Source organism: Talpa occidentalis, unplaced genomic scaffold (genome assembly GCF_014898055.3).
Source record: "Talpa occidentalis isolate TD23 unplaced genomic scaffold, MPIMG_talOcc4v2.1 talOcc4.6, whole genome shotgun sequence".
NCBI classification, from domain to species: domain Eukaryota; kingdom Metazoa; phylum Chordata; class Mammalia; order Eulipotyphla; family Talpidae; genus Talpa; species Talpa occidentalis.
Window position 1 is genome coordinate 54,997,526 of NW_023604972.1, and position 17,336 is coordinate 55,014,861.

The following is a 17,336-nucleotide window of genomic DNA, read 5'->3' on the forward strand; positions in this document are numbered from 1 at the left end:
CTTCTCTAGAACTTTTTGGGTAGTAAATGAAGTAAACCAGGATGTGTCATTCCAAAATATGTGCTTTTGAAATAATTATTTTCAGTTGAAAGAAATGAAGAAGCAGCAAACATAGGAAAAACTTGTTCTATCTGCCCCCTCCCCGCTCCTCCAATTTTTCTGCCAACTGACAGAGTATAAATTCCCCAGAAACAAGCTATTGGCCCAAAGATGGCGTGTGAATTCTGCAAAGAAACTTTGCTTTTAGTTTCCTCCCATGTGTTTTCATTCCCACAATTTGCCATCTTCAATGCCTAAAACCACTTTCTTTGTCCTGTAAATTCTCTATAAATGCATTGTTTTGTTCAAGATGTTATATAAGACAGAGTCTAAGCCACCACTTTGAGTTATTCTTCATTTTTAGGTTTCTGCCTCATGAGTACATTGCGTGAATACAGTTTTATTAATCTCTTGTTCAAAAATCCCAGCAAAAGCTACAGAGTGGGGAGAGGCACAAGTTTTGCTTTCTCTGTACAAAGAAGCAGATCACTTGCAATGTTTATGCCATATCTGCCATTTGCACCCCACCCTCAAATGTGTGTGGAAATCTTAGTCACAATGTGATGGTATAGGTGGTAGTTAGGTAATGGTATAGGAGGTAGTTAGGTGATGAGGGTAGAACTCTCAAGATGATCCTAGTGCCCTTTTTGAGTCAGAGAGCTGACTCTGTTTCTGCCACATGAGGATACAATGAGAAGTCAGCAGTCTACAATCTGGGAGAGCGCTACCACCAGAACCCACCCATGCTGGCACCTAATTTCTGACTTGCAGCCAGCAGAACTGTGAGAAAAAAAATTTTGTTGTTGATAAATCACCCAGTCAATGATAATTTGTTGTAGCATCAGACATCATCCTTTCATGTCACATTTTGACCCTAACCCTGCAATGCAGATGACATTTGTTGAAGCCATGATCTATTGTCTGCTTGCACATAGGCATACAAGGAAATGGAGTTTAATTTTTACAGATCAAGGTGAGGACCAGAGATGGTGTCTTCAGCGGGTGTGAGTCTCTGGCTACAGAAGGAAAAATGAGATTTCCTGGTTCTTAATATCGTATCATTAAATCACTCCCATATCCAGAATTCCTTTCCCCGTCACTCTCCTTAGTGAGAACACACTGACTGAGGTGGGCAGAGTCAAAATGCCCCTGAGGATGACATAAAAGTTTCAGCAGCTCCAAATGTTCGCTACTCATCCCCCAGTGCCAGACGTGAGGTGACTTAACAGCATCTTTTTACTTTGTAACAAATACAACCCCCTTTGCACCTTGTGGGTTTTTTCATTCTCTTCCCTTTTGTTCTTTGTTGTTATTTTTATATTAATTTTAAAATTCTTTATCAAGTGACTACTCCGTGTGAAATAGCAGCAGATGTTAGGAATTAAATTGTAAGTCTCCATCTCTCACAGAGTTTACAGTGATTCTCTCTCATGAACAATAAGAACTAATACATACAGTATTACTAAATGCCACTCCAAGCACTTTACATTTAGTAATTCAATTTAATGTTCACTACAATCATAAAGTTAATTGTTGCCATTTTACAAATGAGGAAACTGATACCAAAAAAAGCAAGGAATTTGCTCAAAGTCATGCAGCTAATTGGTGTATCTGTAGATTATTTGCCTACGCATTTTTTCTCTCCTACCAATATAGATGTCACCTCAAGTACTGTACTTGTGCAAAATGAATTGTACCATTCATTTATTAGTTCACTTATTGCACTGTCATTAAACATCTTTCATGTTCCAGGCACGTGGGCATGGTTCGGTGCAGACAAATAATTAGGCCAATCCCTAGCAAAGAGTACATTGTCGTCTATTGAGAATGACAGATCATTTCACACATAATCATAAGATAGTTATGGGAATTAAATTATAAGCTGACGGGAATGGAGTTGTGCAATATACTGCTTCAGCAGGTAGACTGAGCTGGGAAGTCACTACCTAACATCTTGTTTAAACAACTTATCCCATTAGAGTGACTACAGATGCCATACTTAAATGCGCTATATCCTGATAAATGATTGTTGTTCAATATACTGGAAGAGGTGGGGCATGGCCAAGAACCCCACAGGCACAGATGATGAAAGAACCTGATGTAGAGTGACCAAGGTCTCATTAGCAAGCTAAAAAATGTTAATGAGACATGGGAGTAGAGAAAAGTGATACCAGACAAAACAGGAGAGCCCAGGGACCCCAACTGTTAAAGGGGAAAACCCATGTTGCCCATTCTAAGGGTTTGTCTTTAATAATAACAGGTATCCCTCCTGCATACCTGGGAGAGACCCAGGGTGACCGAGTAACACACCCTGGTGGCTGCAGCTGACAACATAAATAGCTTAATTAAAAGAAGAGGAGCTGGGGAGGAAGGGAATTCAGTTAGGGCCTTTATTGGGAAAACACAGGAATGCAAATAAGGAGATTATATTCTTAACAGACAGAAGTTTGTGGATAAATATAGAAAAACAACTTTCACCTGGCTTCGGAGGCCCCTCCTATGAGATCTCTTGCCAAAAAGACATATTTTGAGGTGGCATATTTTTGCCCCCCTACAGTGCAAAGCAGAGCTTAGTACCCAGTGAAATGGAATCAGAGCAGGAAATTTGCATGTGGTTGCTGAGAAAGACTTTATAGAAAGAAAGAACCTTTTTTTTCAATCCTGATAGTTCTTTATTTCCTTTAACATATTTTCTATGGGTTGTTAATCTGCAATATGTGTCATCATAAAAATAACCAAAATTAGAAAAATGTGATGAAAGATTGATAGCATTTGGAAACAGAGAGAGAGAAATGACTAACTTTGCAAGGAGTTGCTGCGAAAGACTTCACAAAAGAGAAAAATTTTTTATTAGTGTCTTGAAGGCAAAATAGCAACTCATTAGTTAAAGGATAATAGGAAGATCAATCAGGGAAGGAGAGAATACATGGAAAATCCTGAAGTCTTGCCAGCACAGGGTTTGTATTGGAAAAGATGATGCAGGTGAGTGGGAAATAGCAGGATAAGAGGCTGAGTTGGAAGCAGAGTGACTATTGACTATCTTGAAGGGGGTGTATCTGCGTAGTGCACACAGATTTGCATTTTAGAGAATCTCTGGCACTGTTTTGAAGGACGCCAAAGCTGAAAGATCCTGAAAAACAAGCTAGATAGCTATTGCAATGGTCTAAACATTGTTTCAGTTGTGGAACAAAATTAATTCAATTAAACTTCACAACCCCCATAAAGTATAACTGATGGAATCTTCAAATAGAAAAATTTAGGATAGAAGGACTCATAAGAACAAATACCAGAGGTGGGGGTAGGGATAATTAATGCATCTTAAACTAAACTTGTTATGGAAGTTTCTTGGAATCTGAGGTTGTCAACCAGTGGTAGGGGCAGAGAGAATTATCAATCTTAGAAGACCAATTCAACCTAACCACCAGATGACAATTCCCATAATAATCCCAACAACAAAGGACATAAAAACACTAATTCAAAAAGAAACTTGCCCTCCTATATTCACTGAAGCACTATTTATAATAGCCAAGATATGGATACAATCCAAATCCCCAAAATAGACGAATGAATCAAAAAGTTGTGGTATATTTGTATAATGAAATATTACTCAGTGATCAAAAAAGACAAGCTCATGCTATTTGTGGCAACATGGATGGAGCTGGAAAGGATTATGCTAGCAGAAATAAGCCAAAAGGAAAAAGATAAATATCAGATGGTCTCACTTATATGTGGAATATAGAGAAATAAAAAAAAGGTCAAGATAAAGTCAAAATTAGCAAGCTGACCATAGATCTGAGGCATACAGCAAGGGAAGGAGTTCTAAACAGGGGAAGGAAGAATACAGGGGAATATGGTAATGGTTCACGGGTGATATGGTGCTGGGAGAACTTTGGGTCTACAACAATGTAAGAAAAAATTTTAATGACTAAAAAAAATAATTTCAACAAAGAACACTATAAATGAACACCCTTTACTCTGGCAAAATACAGTTCTTATCTTAAGACCACCTGCCTGTGTCTATGCAGGCCTCTCTTTCCTTTTTCTCTTTTCCTTAATAAACCTGCCTTGTGCTGATAAATGGGAATGTCTGCTAAATGCTTTCTCAGAGGGACCCAAGAAACCCACACACTGAACCCATCATCTGAATCCCAACACAGCCATTCCAATTTTACAGATGAGGACATAAATAAACAGAGAGGTACTTTTGTAACAGAGCCATCGCCATAAAAGAGGCAGGTACCATGTTCTCTCCCTCCATTTATGTGCAGTAGCCTTGGATTAGCTACAGGGAACTTAGGGGCAGAATTGAGCAGCCAGGTGAAGCTATGTAACATGAAAGACAGATGGGTTGACACATGGAAAAGGAGGGCTAATTTGCTTCTTGACTTTGGACTTCTCCGTAACTTAGGGACTTGAAAGAGACACATGGAGAGGAGACTTGTAGAGAAACTCAAAAGAGACACATAAGTGAGAGGCACTTGGGGAAGCTGACAATGGCTGCCCTTACCTTAATTTGTACTCTGACTTAGCTCCTTTTGTCCCAGATTTGCCTGGCCCCTTTTGCTCCTTTCCTAAGCGTCTGAGCCAGAAAGTGCCAGCAATCTTTTGGGCCTCAGTTGCCCTGATTCAGGCAAACCCTCTTTGGCTCGACATTCACCCATGAAGGATGAGTAATTTAGGATCTTTTATTTGGAAACTATCAATATTATCCTTTCTTCTCTCCATGCACATAAATTTTATTAATTCTTGTGAATTCTTTCACACTATGTATCCTTTGTGCAAACGAATAGCCAGATCCCATTAGAACATGCAAGTTAGGGGGTCCCTGGGTTCCTCTTGTTTGTATGCTAACATATTGATTCATTCAACTCCAGACAGCAGTAAGTGGAGGGAGTCAGGTTTCAAACCCAGGCAGTCTGGGTTTGGTTTTTTTTTTTCCAAAGATTTATTTTATCTATGCATCTAAGAACATGCATGTGGTGTAGGCCAGAGCAGCAGAGGTCTACTGCACCAGTGGATTGCTTCCTGGCCAGCCAGGGGTCAAACTCATGTTATGTGGGGAGTGAGAGGATTCACCAGAGAAGATACAGTGGAGAGCAGAACAGGCAGATCCACTGAAATACACTGCTGAGGGGCAGCAGTGGGTGAGACAGAAGAGGTCTGCTAAGGCTTGTGGGTCAGCTCCCTGGCCTGGGATTGAACTCATGCTGCAGATAGCTTAATAGCGCTGAGACTTAACCTCTGCGCCACCAACGAGGCCCCCAGGCTGTCTGTTTTAATATGCTTTGATGCTCTGGGAATAAGGACGGGTTGCTATGCTGGGGTTGGAGGATGCAGCAGGTTACAGGCCAACTTTGCTACCAATGCTCTTTAAACATGTCTCTCTCTTTCCAAAGTTCCCACTCACTGCAAGTTTCTCTCTGCTCTGATCCTTTGGGTTATTGCTGCCAAACTGCCCTACCTGAGAATTTCCTTCTTCTTATAGCAGTTTATGGTTCACTTAGCTCAGAAAATGTGACTGACTCTCCTGGCCTAAACCCCTCCTAGGGGAAGTCAGATCCCCACCAGATATGACTTTTTTTCCCACAAAGAATTAGGTTGGAGAGAATACCCATTTCAGGGAGAGAAAGGAGATTTTATCAGACATTCTCCCTCTGTGTTAATTTACAGCAGTCTACCTGTCTCATTTTCTTGTTATCAACCTTAATTAAGTTGGTTTGGTGTTCAAAGGGCCTCCAGCAAATGGACATTTACAAACTCAGCACATTTGGATGTGCTGGAGGAACAGTGTCTCCTGAATGAATTCTACCCACTGATGTTTTATGGACTCCACGCCCATGTCATGTCAAAGAGTTCTCAGGCACAAAGGATTACAACTCCCATCATACCATGAATTGGCCATGACTCGACTTCCTGGAAGGGAGGTTCCTGGGAACAAAGAGTGAAGTTAAACAGCCATATTTATTATAAAACTCAATACACGTGGACTTGCTTCTCTGGCTTTTCCTGCTTTCAGTTTGTACCTGGGATCTCAGTTCACACAAGGTTACCAAAAAGATGTATTTACCAATTAATCCCTCCCTCTCCTCCCTCTTCTCATTTGCCTTGTAAATAAAGGCCTGCATGCCTTTATCTGCATGCATGCTCTTGAGTCTTGTCCTGAGTTCTTAAGCACAGGGTGATGACTCACACCCAGGTCACCCCTTTCCCTGTGGAGCTGTCCTGTAACAGACATGGGCACACAGCATGGGCTTTGTCTAAGGTTTTGACAGCATCAAAAATTCCACATGGTGGCCATTGTGGAAGAGGGTGATCTTTAGCACCTATGGTAAAGGAGTATTGACTCTAGGGCTCCTCTAAAGCAAAGCCACTGTGGTGGGTTATAGATGGAACCAAAGCTTGAATGAAGAGCCTCCATAGGACTGAAGCAGAAAAGACTGCAATGCTGTTTTTTGTGTTTTTTTTTTTTTAAGATTTATTTATTTATCCATATAAGAGCTAGGGTACAGGCCAGAGGTGTGGGGAAGGGGGTGGTGGTGAGCGTATTCACCAGAGACAGAGTGGGGAACAGAACAGGCAGACTGACTGAAATACATGGTAAAATAATATACTCACCTTGCTTTGAATAAGCTGGAAGAAGATTTTACAAGGTGGTGGTGTTGAAATGCAGTCATTACTTGAACAGAGGTTAATTATGGCTTAGATTCTCTTTTCTGCAACTTTCCTACAAATGAAAATTTTTTTTAAAGATTTATTTATTTATGCATTCAAGAATGAGATGTAAGCCAGAGGTGCGGGGGTGAGAGGATTCACCAGAGCCAGTAGGAGGTAGAACAGGCAGATCTACGGAAACATACTGCTGAGGGGAGCAGGGGGCGAGACAGGAGAGGTCTATTGCGCCATGTGGGTTGCTCCGAGCCAGCCAGGGATCAAACTCATGCTGCAGTGGCAGGTGATAGCTTGATAGTGCTGTCTTTAACCCCCGTGCCACCAGAGAGGCCCACAAATGAACTTTTAATTATACAATAATTTTAGATTTACAGAAAAGTACAAAGATAATAGAATCCCTATCTACAATTCACCTACATTCCCTTAGTTAATATCTTCTATAGGTGCGTCAAATTTGTCAAAAGTAAGAAATTAACATTGCTACAATACTATTAACTTTAGACTCTATTTGAATTTTATAAGTTTCTCACTAATATCTTTTTTTCCATTCCAGGGTACTTTATTATACTAAGTTACTTCATCTTTTTAATTACATTGGCATTGCCTCTCTAACATAGGTTGTGGGAATGAGCCTGAGGTGTGTGTACTGGCAGGTAAAAAGAGTGAAACATTAGCAGGGGAGATATATTACTATAAAATTTGATACACGTAGGGTAAATGAAGATTGCTCAGGTTTTTGCACCATTGGCCTCAGTGGCTATCACCTGCTTTAAACAATTCTCAAAACTCAGGACAACAAATTCATTTAATAAGTCTGGAAGAGGGTCCAGAATCTGCATTTTGAGCATTCCCTAAGAGATCTGTTAACATAAAATATGGAGGAAATTAAAAAGTCAACTTGGGCTTAATTGGGATCAAAGAGTTGCAACTTGGGTTTGCATAGATTCAGGTAGAAAACCTAGAATGTGCCCCTAGGATGGAAAAAGTTATGTTTTGTGGAGGAAAGAGGTAGGTGGGGTAAGTGGCTAAAGAAAACAGTTTACCAGTGTTAACAAGGTAACTTAGTTGTACACAAATTGTTGATTCTCTAGAAAGGGTGAAAGGGGAATGACTGATTCTGTCCTCCAGGTACGAGTCCACAGTCATCTGTGATCTGGGCCACTTCTCAAATACTTGTTTGCTTGATGGTATCTTAAAACAGTTGGTTTTGGGTCTTCACTTCCATGTGGCACAATGGACTGGTGTCTGAAGGCAGCAGCCATGTTCTGGAACTGAGCTGGAGGAATGACGGAGCAGAAGAAACCACTGGAAAGGGTAGGAGAGACGGAGAAAAAGTAAATCAGTAACTGCCAGTACACTTGGAGAGAACCTGCCCTTCCCCACCAGGGCCCCCGCCTTCCCAAGGCCCCAGCCTGGGTAGGAGAGTGCAACTTTCTTGTCGAAGCATGAAGTGATCCATGAAGAGCACCCAGGTGGCCTACAACTGGTTTTAGCAGTGGGAAGAATAATCACTTGCCTATTCCACACACAATCTTGGGGCTCCCAGGGTCTTCTCTGCCTGATCTGGGGAGTTGGGAGTGGTGCCCTCTATAACTTGTTATAGCCAGATTGTTCAGGCCCCTCACCTGTTGCTCAGAGAAGTCTTTGCAAGGGGCTCCTGGTTCAACGGCAGAGACTAGGGGAGCCAGCCACCTGCTCCTCCCCACTGTTCCCCCTGTGGAAGGGCTCCTAGTGTGTGTACTAGAAACTGCAAATAACCCCAGTGAGTACAGCCTGCAGGACAAAGGGACCCCCAGGTCTTTTGTGTCCTTGGGGTGTAAAAAAAGGTACCAGTCTGAACCCAGCACAGGGGCCTCCCTGGTGGCACAAGGGGTTAAGATGAAGCGCTATGAATCTACTCTCAGCCTCTGCAGCATGAGTTCGATCCCCGGTCTGCCAGGGAGCTACCCACATGGTGTAGCAGACCTCTCCTGCCTTGCCTGCTGCTCCTGTCAGCAGTGTCTTTCAGTCAGTCTGCCTGTTCTGCTCCCCACTCTGTCTCTGGTGAATCCTCTCACCCCCTGCACCTCTGGCCTATACCCCAGCTTTTATATGTGTAAAATAACTAAATCTTTAAAAAATAAATTAATAAGATAAACCCAGCACAATCTCAGGCGCTTCCTTCCCTGATGCAACCAGAGTGCAGGCATCCCAGGCATACAGCTCTGTCTTCTACGCAAAGGGCTCCTAAACTAGCTGTGGAATTCTAGTGGACAACCTCCCTTCCCCTCTGGCATGCCTCTAGGTTTGCTCACAGTGTGTATAGACAGAATCTGTAAGCTACCCCAGTGAGGACCATCAGCAGAGCTAGAGATCTCAGGACCTTTCGCCCCAACTTGGGGCATCAGGAGAGGTATAGCCTAGACCCAGGATGATCTGTGATGCTTCCCTGCTGTAGTCAGAGAGGGCAGGGCCCTCCCTCTTGGCATCAATAAGTCAGAAGAAGAAATAATAAATACCAGGCAGTGTCACTTATATCTGGAATAAAAGTAACTATACTAAGAGTCAGATGAAGACATGTTCAAAAACTAACCCTTGAAATCTGACAACAGAACTGAGCACCAAGCGGAGCGTGGTGAGGCAAGAGTAAGAATTAAGAGGGAAAGAGGCACAATGGGCCATGGTGGTGGCCTATGGCTGATTTGGTGGTGGGTGCACATGGTGGTAGAACCTGACAGGAATATCCAAGTATTATCTCAATTAAAAATTAAATTAAAAAACACATCAGCTTTTAAAGTTTCAAAAATTTTTAAATACTACCTTTATTTACATGTGATATTTCCTATTTTAGTTTTTGTTTCTTCAATTTGTCCATGAAATAGTCAATAAAACAATGTTTATAATCTGAAAAAAAAAAGGAGCAAGATGACCTATAAAAATGAAAATTATGGGCCTCCCCGGTGGCGCAGTGGTTGAACGCTGGGTTGCAAAGCTGCCTGCAGCCTCTGCAGTGCCGGTTCAATTCCGGGGTGCTGGGCGAGGGTCCCACATGTCGAAGCAGTCCTCTCCTGTTGCACCTGCTGCTTCCCTCAACAGTGTATTTCCTCAATCTGCCTGTTCTGCTCCCTGCTCTGGCTCTGGTGAATTCTCTCATCCTCCCACGCTTCTGACTGTACCCAGTACTTGTATAAATAAATAAATAAATCTTTAAAAAAGAAAATGAAAATTATAAGACATTGTTTAAAAAAGAAGGCACAGGGCCTCCCTGGTGGTGCAAAGGGTTAAGTCTCAGTACTATGAAGCTATTAGCAGCTACTGCAGCATGAGCCACTACAGCATGAGTTTAATCACCAGCCAGGAACCTAACCCACATGGCACAGCAGACCTCTCCTGTCTCACCTGCTGCTCCACTCAGCAGTGTTTTTCAGTTAATCTGCCTGTTCTGCTCCCCACTTTATCTGGTATTTCTTTCACACCCGCCCCCGCTCCCCCACAACTCTAGCCTACACCCCAGATCTTGTATGCATAAATTAAACAAAAATAAAATCTTTCTTTTTTTAAAAGGCACAAAGAGATGAAAAGATATTCCCTATTCAGGGATTGAAAGAATTGTCATTATCAAAGTAGCCATTTCACTCAAAGCAATATACAGATTCAGTGCAACCCCTATTACAGTTTCAATGCCAGTCTTTGAAAAAATGGAACAAACATTGCTGAAATTCATATGGAACTACAAATGACCCTGAGTAGCCAAAGCAATCTTAACAAAAAAAAGAGAAAGAATGGTGGTATCACACCCCTAGACTTCAAACTATATTACAAAGCTTCAGTAATCAAAAAAAGTACAGTGCTATAATAGAAACAAACACAAAAACCAACGGAGGGCCTCCCTGGTGGCTCAAGGGGTTAAGCACAACACTGTGAAGCTGTCTGCAGCCTCTGCAGCACGAGTTCGATCCCTGGCCAGCTTGGGAGCTACTCATATGGCGCAGCAGACATCTCCTGACTCACCAGCTGCTCCCCTCAGCAGTGTCTTTCAGTCGGTCTGCCTGTTTTGCTCCCCACTTTGTCTCTTGCACCCCCTGCACCTCTGGCCTGTACCCCAGTTTTGTATGCATAAATAAATAAATCTTAAAAAAAAACAATGGAGTATAATTGAAAGCCCAGAAATCAACCCACACATATATGAAGTTAGTCTATGACAAAGGGTCCAAGAGAACACATTGAAGAAAGGAAAGTCTTTTCATCAAGTGGTGCTAGGAGAACTGAACAGCCACATATATTAGATGATACTAGACCACCATCTCATACCTTACACAAAATTAACTGGAGGTGGATTCAAGATATGATGTTAAGACCTGAAACCACAAAGTACGTGGAAGAAAACAGGCAAAACACTCCACAGCTGGTTTCAGTGATGTCTTTGTGGATTCATCTTCAGCAGAAATAGAAGCAAAAGAGAATATAGACAAGTGGAACTACATCAAACTTAAAAGCTATGCACAGTGAAGGAAACTATCATTAAAATGAAAAGACACTCTACCGAGTGGGAGAAAATATTTACACATCATACATCGGACAAGGAACTAACATCCAAGATATAAAAAGAAGTCACACAACTAGACAACTAGATTCTCTCTCTCTCCTCACATCTTTTTTAGTTGCTGAGTATTATTTTATATACACAATGAAATACTACTCAGCAATTTAAAAAAAGGATTAACTCTTGCCATTTGCAACAATAAGGATGAACTTTGATAATGCTAAGTGAAACAAATTGGAAGGAGAAAGACAAATATAGGATGGTTCCACTTATCTGTAGAATCGAGAGAAAGAACACAAAGGGTCAGTCAAAATAAAACCAGTAACAAACTCCAGAAATTTGTCTGCAGAATTATATCTATCAGAGATGTGCAGGATAGACATCAAAGGGAGGGAGGGTGAAGATCAAAGGGATAGTGGAGAACTATGGGTTACTTGATGGTGAGTGTTGTGAGGTGACACACATCTGAAAAAGTGTGATTCTATTACTCTGAATGTCATATGGTGTTGTAAACAAATGTTACCTCAATATAATTTTTTAAAAATAGAATAAAGGGCCTCCCCTGATGGCGCAGCAGTTGCACACTGGGCTGAGATGCTGCCCGCAGCCTCTTCAGCGCCCGTTGGATCCCCGGCCGCCGGTGAGGGTCCCACATGGCCCAGACCTCTCCTGCCTCCTGCTGCTCCCCTCAGCAGTGTATTTCAGTAGATCTGCCTGTTCTGTTCCCCACTATCTCTGGTAAATCCTCTCACCACCCACACCTCTGTCTTATACCTCAGCTCTTGTTTGCATCAATAATAAATCTTTAAAAAAAAAAAAAACTAAATCAAGTTGTCTTTCCTTTATGTGTAACAAGAGTTCTCACGTGTCTCACGTGTATATTTTATGTTGTCCTCTACCACTTGACACTGTAAGCTAATAACTTGGAGTCTTGGGCTTCCCCATCTCCCTATGCCAACGCTACCTGTGCTAAACAGCTCAGGACTGTTCAGACTGCCCTATTTCACAGAGGCTTATGCATGAGTGTCATTTAAATCCTTCAGCCAGAACCTTTATATAGTTCTGTGCGTAAAAAGATTGCACAACAATTTGGATGCAATTCTAGATGTCATCTTCCCTGGGAAAGTTCCTTGACTACTACACTTCCTTATACTCCAAGTCAAACTGATCTCTTATAATCTCCTGTGCTTATCTTTATTCTAACCCTCTTCACTCTATATCAAACATTATAATTATTCCTTACTAACTTTCCTAAATGGGGTTCCCTTTGTCTTTTTTTTTTTTTAATCTGCATGCACGGTCCAATGTTTTGCCAGAAAAGATACTTGATAATTATTGGGTGAATAAGTGAACAATAAATGATAATTTTCAGAAATAAGGAAAAATTTTCCTTTTTTCCCATTATTTCTCTAAAAAGTCTTGAGAAAATCATAACTGCATTCAAGACTTCTGCTCAATGATCTTAATACTTTATCTTCTATTCTATGAAGCAAGCTTAGAGATGGATATTGATAAAATTCTTAAAAGCTGGCAATTAGGTATGAAGTGTTGAAAACATGATAAATGAGGATTAAGGAACTGGAAAGTTTAGCTTAGGAAAAGAAGGTTTGTGTTGGAGAATAAAACTTCCCTGAAACGCTTGAAGTGGGTGAGAAATAGGGCAAAAATCAGGCTAATAAATTCAGACTGAGTTCAGTTCCACAGACAACTGTACAAATTAGGGTGGATGAAAGTAAAACAAACTACCTTGGGACTTCTTGAGCTTTCCATTCCTGGTGATGCCCCATTAGAGCCCAAACACCACTTGATGGGGAATTTGTAGAGCATTAGATGATTTAGATCAGGGGTTCAAATACCTGGTTTTTATAGCAGTCTCCTACTACCTCGAGAACACTAATTTTTTAATCTTTTTAAGAATTCTAAGAATCCTAGAATATTTTAAGATTTTTTTTTATTCCACAGAACCTCTGCTCTTATTTAATGAAACATTTGCATGAAAGTTCTACTCTGCACTTGTTCTAGTGCTAGCTGATGAACAAGGCCACCATGTAAAAGCAAAGGCATGGTTCTGCACTCAGTCAGAACAAGGCTCAGACTCATGGATTTGTCTAATATATGCCCTGCACTTTGCTCAAACCCAAACTTAGGGTTTTAATCAGTATAACTATTGCTCAAATATGCATCCATATCTGTGTATGTCTTTGGGAAATTTTTGCTTGTCATCCTTAGGTGGAGCTTGAATAAGTAAGGATACAGATCCTTTATATGAGAACCAAAGCTGTGTTTGGAACCTAAGGTGCTCCTGCGTCAGAATCTCTCTAGGTGTTCCAATAATACATGTTCCTGGATCCCACTCAGACTTACTAAATGAGACTGTTCAGAAATTGGGTCCCAGAATCTGCATCATAGCAATTACAGGGGATGAAAACTAATATTCCCTGTACACTTCTGAGTTCTTGGCTGAGACCCATGTAATGAAGAACATTAACAAGACATTAACAAAGAATATCAAATTATTAACATGTATGCCTTAGGTATACATGAGAGTAACTCAGGGAAAAATCAGTAACTCAAAAAAATTAAAAATCAGTAACTTTAGCAGTTAGGCTTAATAACCATCTTGTTAGGGGAAGGAGGGCATATACATCTCTTACCAGAGTGTAAGTTACTTTTAGGAAAGATGAGCAGGCCCGTAGAAGGACAGTTGGGAGAAAGGACATTTTGTGACCATTTGTCAGGATGTGATTTTTGTCCCTTTCCTCTGATGAGTCCACCTTTCCTGGTTAGCAAGATTCCTGGGGAGGGGATCTATGACAATTGAGTTCACTTTGGAGGGTCTGTCTTTGGGCAAATAAGTGGAGTAAGAGAGAGCCTCTCCTTGAAAGTGCCTACACCTTCAAATAATCAGTACGCCAAAGTGGCATAGTTTGAGGGAATGTGTCCTGAACTCCTCCATTCATATTTTGGGGTGGCAATTCTGCTACATTTCACAAGAAACCCCAAATACTAATTTTGATCCTAAAGTTTGAAGTTCATGACTTTAGGAGGTAACAAGATAGCAGTAAGAGAAGTTTTCCTCTTCTGAAAACCAAAGTTTTCTCTTTGGGGAAAATTGCAGGCTGTTCTGAAATGTCAAACAATAGATTGCTTCTTTAAGGAATAAATCAACTGAATATTTTTCTTTGCTAACTCTGAATTTTAAAAAAATGCCTTTATTTAAAATAATAGACCAGCATCTCCTCGGTGGTCTAGGGTTAAGTCTCAGTGCTTTCATGCTATCACTACTGTGGCCTGAGTTCAATCCCTGGCCAGGGAGCTAACCCACATGAAACAGCAGACCTCTCCTGTCTTGCACACTGCTCCCCTTAGCAGTATATTTCAGTAGATCCACCAGTTCTGCTCCCCACTCTCTCTGGTGAATCCTCTCTCTCTCTCTCTCTCTCTCTCTCTCTCTCTCTCTCTCTCTCTCTCTCTCTCTCTCTCTCTCTCCCTCTCTTTCATTCCTCTGGCCTACACCCCAGTTCTTCTACAAAACAAATAATGAAAAAAATGACAGATACCAAATTATATTTTTAACTTCAACAAATGCTAAAGCTATTTTAAGTTATAATTATATAGTTTAAGTATAATTTTATCTGCCTTTGTTTAAAAAGAAATCAGGTGGTAGAGCAGAGACTGGTAAAATGAAATCAAGACCACCAAAATAAAGGTAAGTATGTGAGGATATGAAGGTGTTAACTAACCTTATTTTGGCAATCATTTTACAATTTTTACTTATATCAAATCCTCACATTGTCCATCTCAAATTTATATATGTTTTATGTCAATAACGTCTCCAAAAAAGATGGAAATAAAAATAAATTTGAGGGGAGGGGGAGTAAATTGGCATTTGACCCATTTAGAGTCTTCAGATTTTTTTCAAAATATTTTTTTTTCATTTTTTTCAATATTTTAGTTTATATTTTATTGAGGAAGTCCTTGTAGCAACTGAAAAAAAAGAAAAAAACAAAATGACAGCAGACTGGCCCCCATACAAGTTTCTCACATCATCCATTAAAGCCCCAAGATCCTCACCATGGACTTCCAGCATGATGGGGTTAGGGGGCAAGGCCAGGAGTCAGGGGTGAGTTGTGACATCCCCCTCTGAGAGTAACATGGACCTCCGGGAGCTGCTCTGTCAGCTGGCCCTCGAGACCATCAACCTTAACGATTCTTCCTGAAAAACCACGTGGGCTCCTGTGAATTCGAACTGTCCTGACGCCGCCAGCAAGGGCAGTTACCTGGTACAAATGAGAGGAAAAAGGCATTAAAACAACTTGGCCCAGCAAGCAGGGCAGGAGGCAAACACCAGTGAGATCCAGGTGGAGGTGGAGAAGTTTATGGAGATTGGCCACCTGGGCTACGAAGTCACCAAGCAGAGTGACATATACTGTGCCAGCAGTTTCCTCTTCCAGAGCCACTACCCTGAGATCACAGTGCACATCATACCCCATCGCCCCTTCATGCCTGCCTCTGAGCAAAGGATCGAAGCACCTGTTTCCCCCACTCTCCCAACCTGCCCCTGTGGCAGTACCTGCTGATGGCCTCCAGCCCTATGGGACCATTGCCTTCAAGATGCTTAGCAGGAAGATCGGCAAGGGTCTAGGCAAAGTTTGAACTGAATGAAACCCAGAAACCAAGCACTTCTTGCAGTTCCACTTCAAATGGAGAAGCCCCTGCCCCCCTAACCCTGCCTGTTCGGCCTCCTGGAGCAAAAAGCCAATACTCCCCACCCCCAACTGAGGAAAGGCCTGCCCTCTACTCCACAGCTGTGGGAGTCTCTGTGCCCACCCCCACAGGGAGACCTGCCACCGACCCATTTCCCCCAGTAAGTCTAACCCATCCAAGACCCCAGGTCTCCCTAGTTTTGCCCCCACCCTCCAGCAACCTGGTCCATCCACCAACTTCAGGGGTTCCACCTGAGACATGCTAGGTAAAAGAAATTGTTAGCAGTTAAGATGAGTTTCCCAAGTTCTGTTTGAACTGTGGACTGAATCATGGCCAGGTAATGCCGTTCAAATAATTCAGCCTTCCACAATGACCATGGGCACCATACTAAACAAAAGCGTTAGATTCTCACTGATGATTATCTCACAGGTTACCGAGGGAGAAGACCTAGTCCATAAGTGCTGTTGGAATGTAACCATCTGAGCAACCCCTGGTGGAGCCCAAACCAGAACAAGCTGTAACCTGCTCTCTTTCTCCACCCTTATGGACCCACCTTTAAATATCCCATCCAAACTCCTTTTCAAAAGCCAGGCCACATTCACTGGCCCCTTCATGCATGAGTCTCTCTAACAGAACTGTCTAGTTTAACTACAGCTAGTGCTTTCTAGTGAATTCTTTGCCTAGTGGGTGAAGTATCCACTCTTTCATGTCAGGGCCTGTAACAGCCCACCCCCCGCCTCCATGTCCTTGTCCCCTCACCCTCCCACCCTCCACTCCCAGGGTTCATCCTCCAGTCCCAGGGGTCCACCTCCCAGCTCCAGGGGTTCACCCTCCCATTCCAGAGTTGCACCAACCAACTCCACCACCATCCACCCCTTCCTCTCCCTCTCTGCTCCAGGGGTCAGTCCCTTATCTCCTGGGTCCATCCTTCAGGGTCAGGGTTACTCCAGCCTCCTGGAGTTCAGCAAAAATTTGGGGTACAGGGGCCTCTCTCGTGGCTCAAGGGATTAAGCACAACACTATGAAGCTATCTGCAGCCACTGCAGCATGAGTTTGATCCCTGACCAGGGAGCTGACCCACATGGCACCGCAGACCTCTCCTGACTCACCCACTGCTCCCCTCAGCTGTGTATTTCAGTCAGTCTGCCTGTTCTTGTCCCCACTTTGTCTCTGGTGACAGCTCTCACCATCCCCCTGCCACTGCACCTCTGGCCTGTACCCCAGTTCTTGTGTACATAAATAAATCTTTAAAAAAAAGAATTTAGGGTGCATTCCTAATCCCCATGCTTCCAATGCTGAGGCCCCCACTGCCCTCCGAACACCCTGGTAATAATCTTCCCCCTTCCACTGCCAACTGAAACACTCCCTCCTCCAGCCCCCTCCTCCAGCAAGGCTGTGT

At 42.3% G+C, this 17,336-nt stretch overlaps 1 pseudogene; it reads left to right on the forward strand.

Annotated features, from left to right (window-relative positions):
* Window positions 1–15,305: 15,305 nt before the first annotated feature.
* LOC119260357 (splicing factor 3A subunit 2-like) lies at window positions 15,306–16,202 on the forward strand (annotated as a pseudogene).
* The last annotated feature ends 1,134 nt before the right edge of the window (window positions 16,203–17,336 follow it).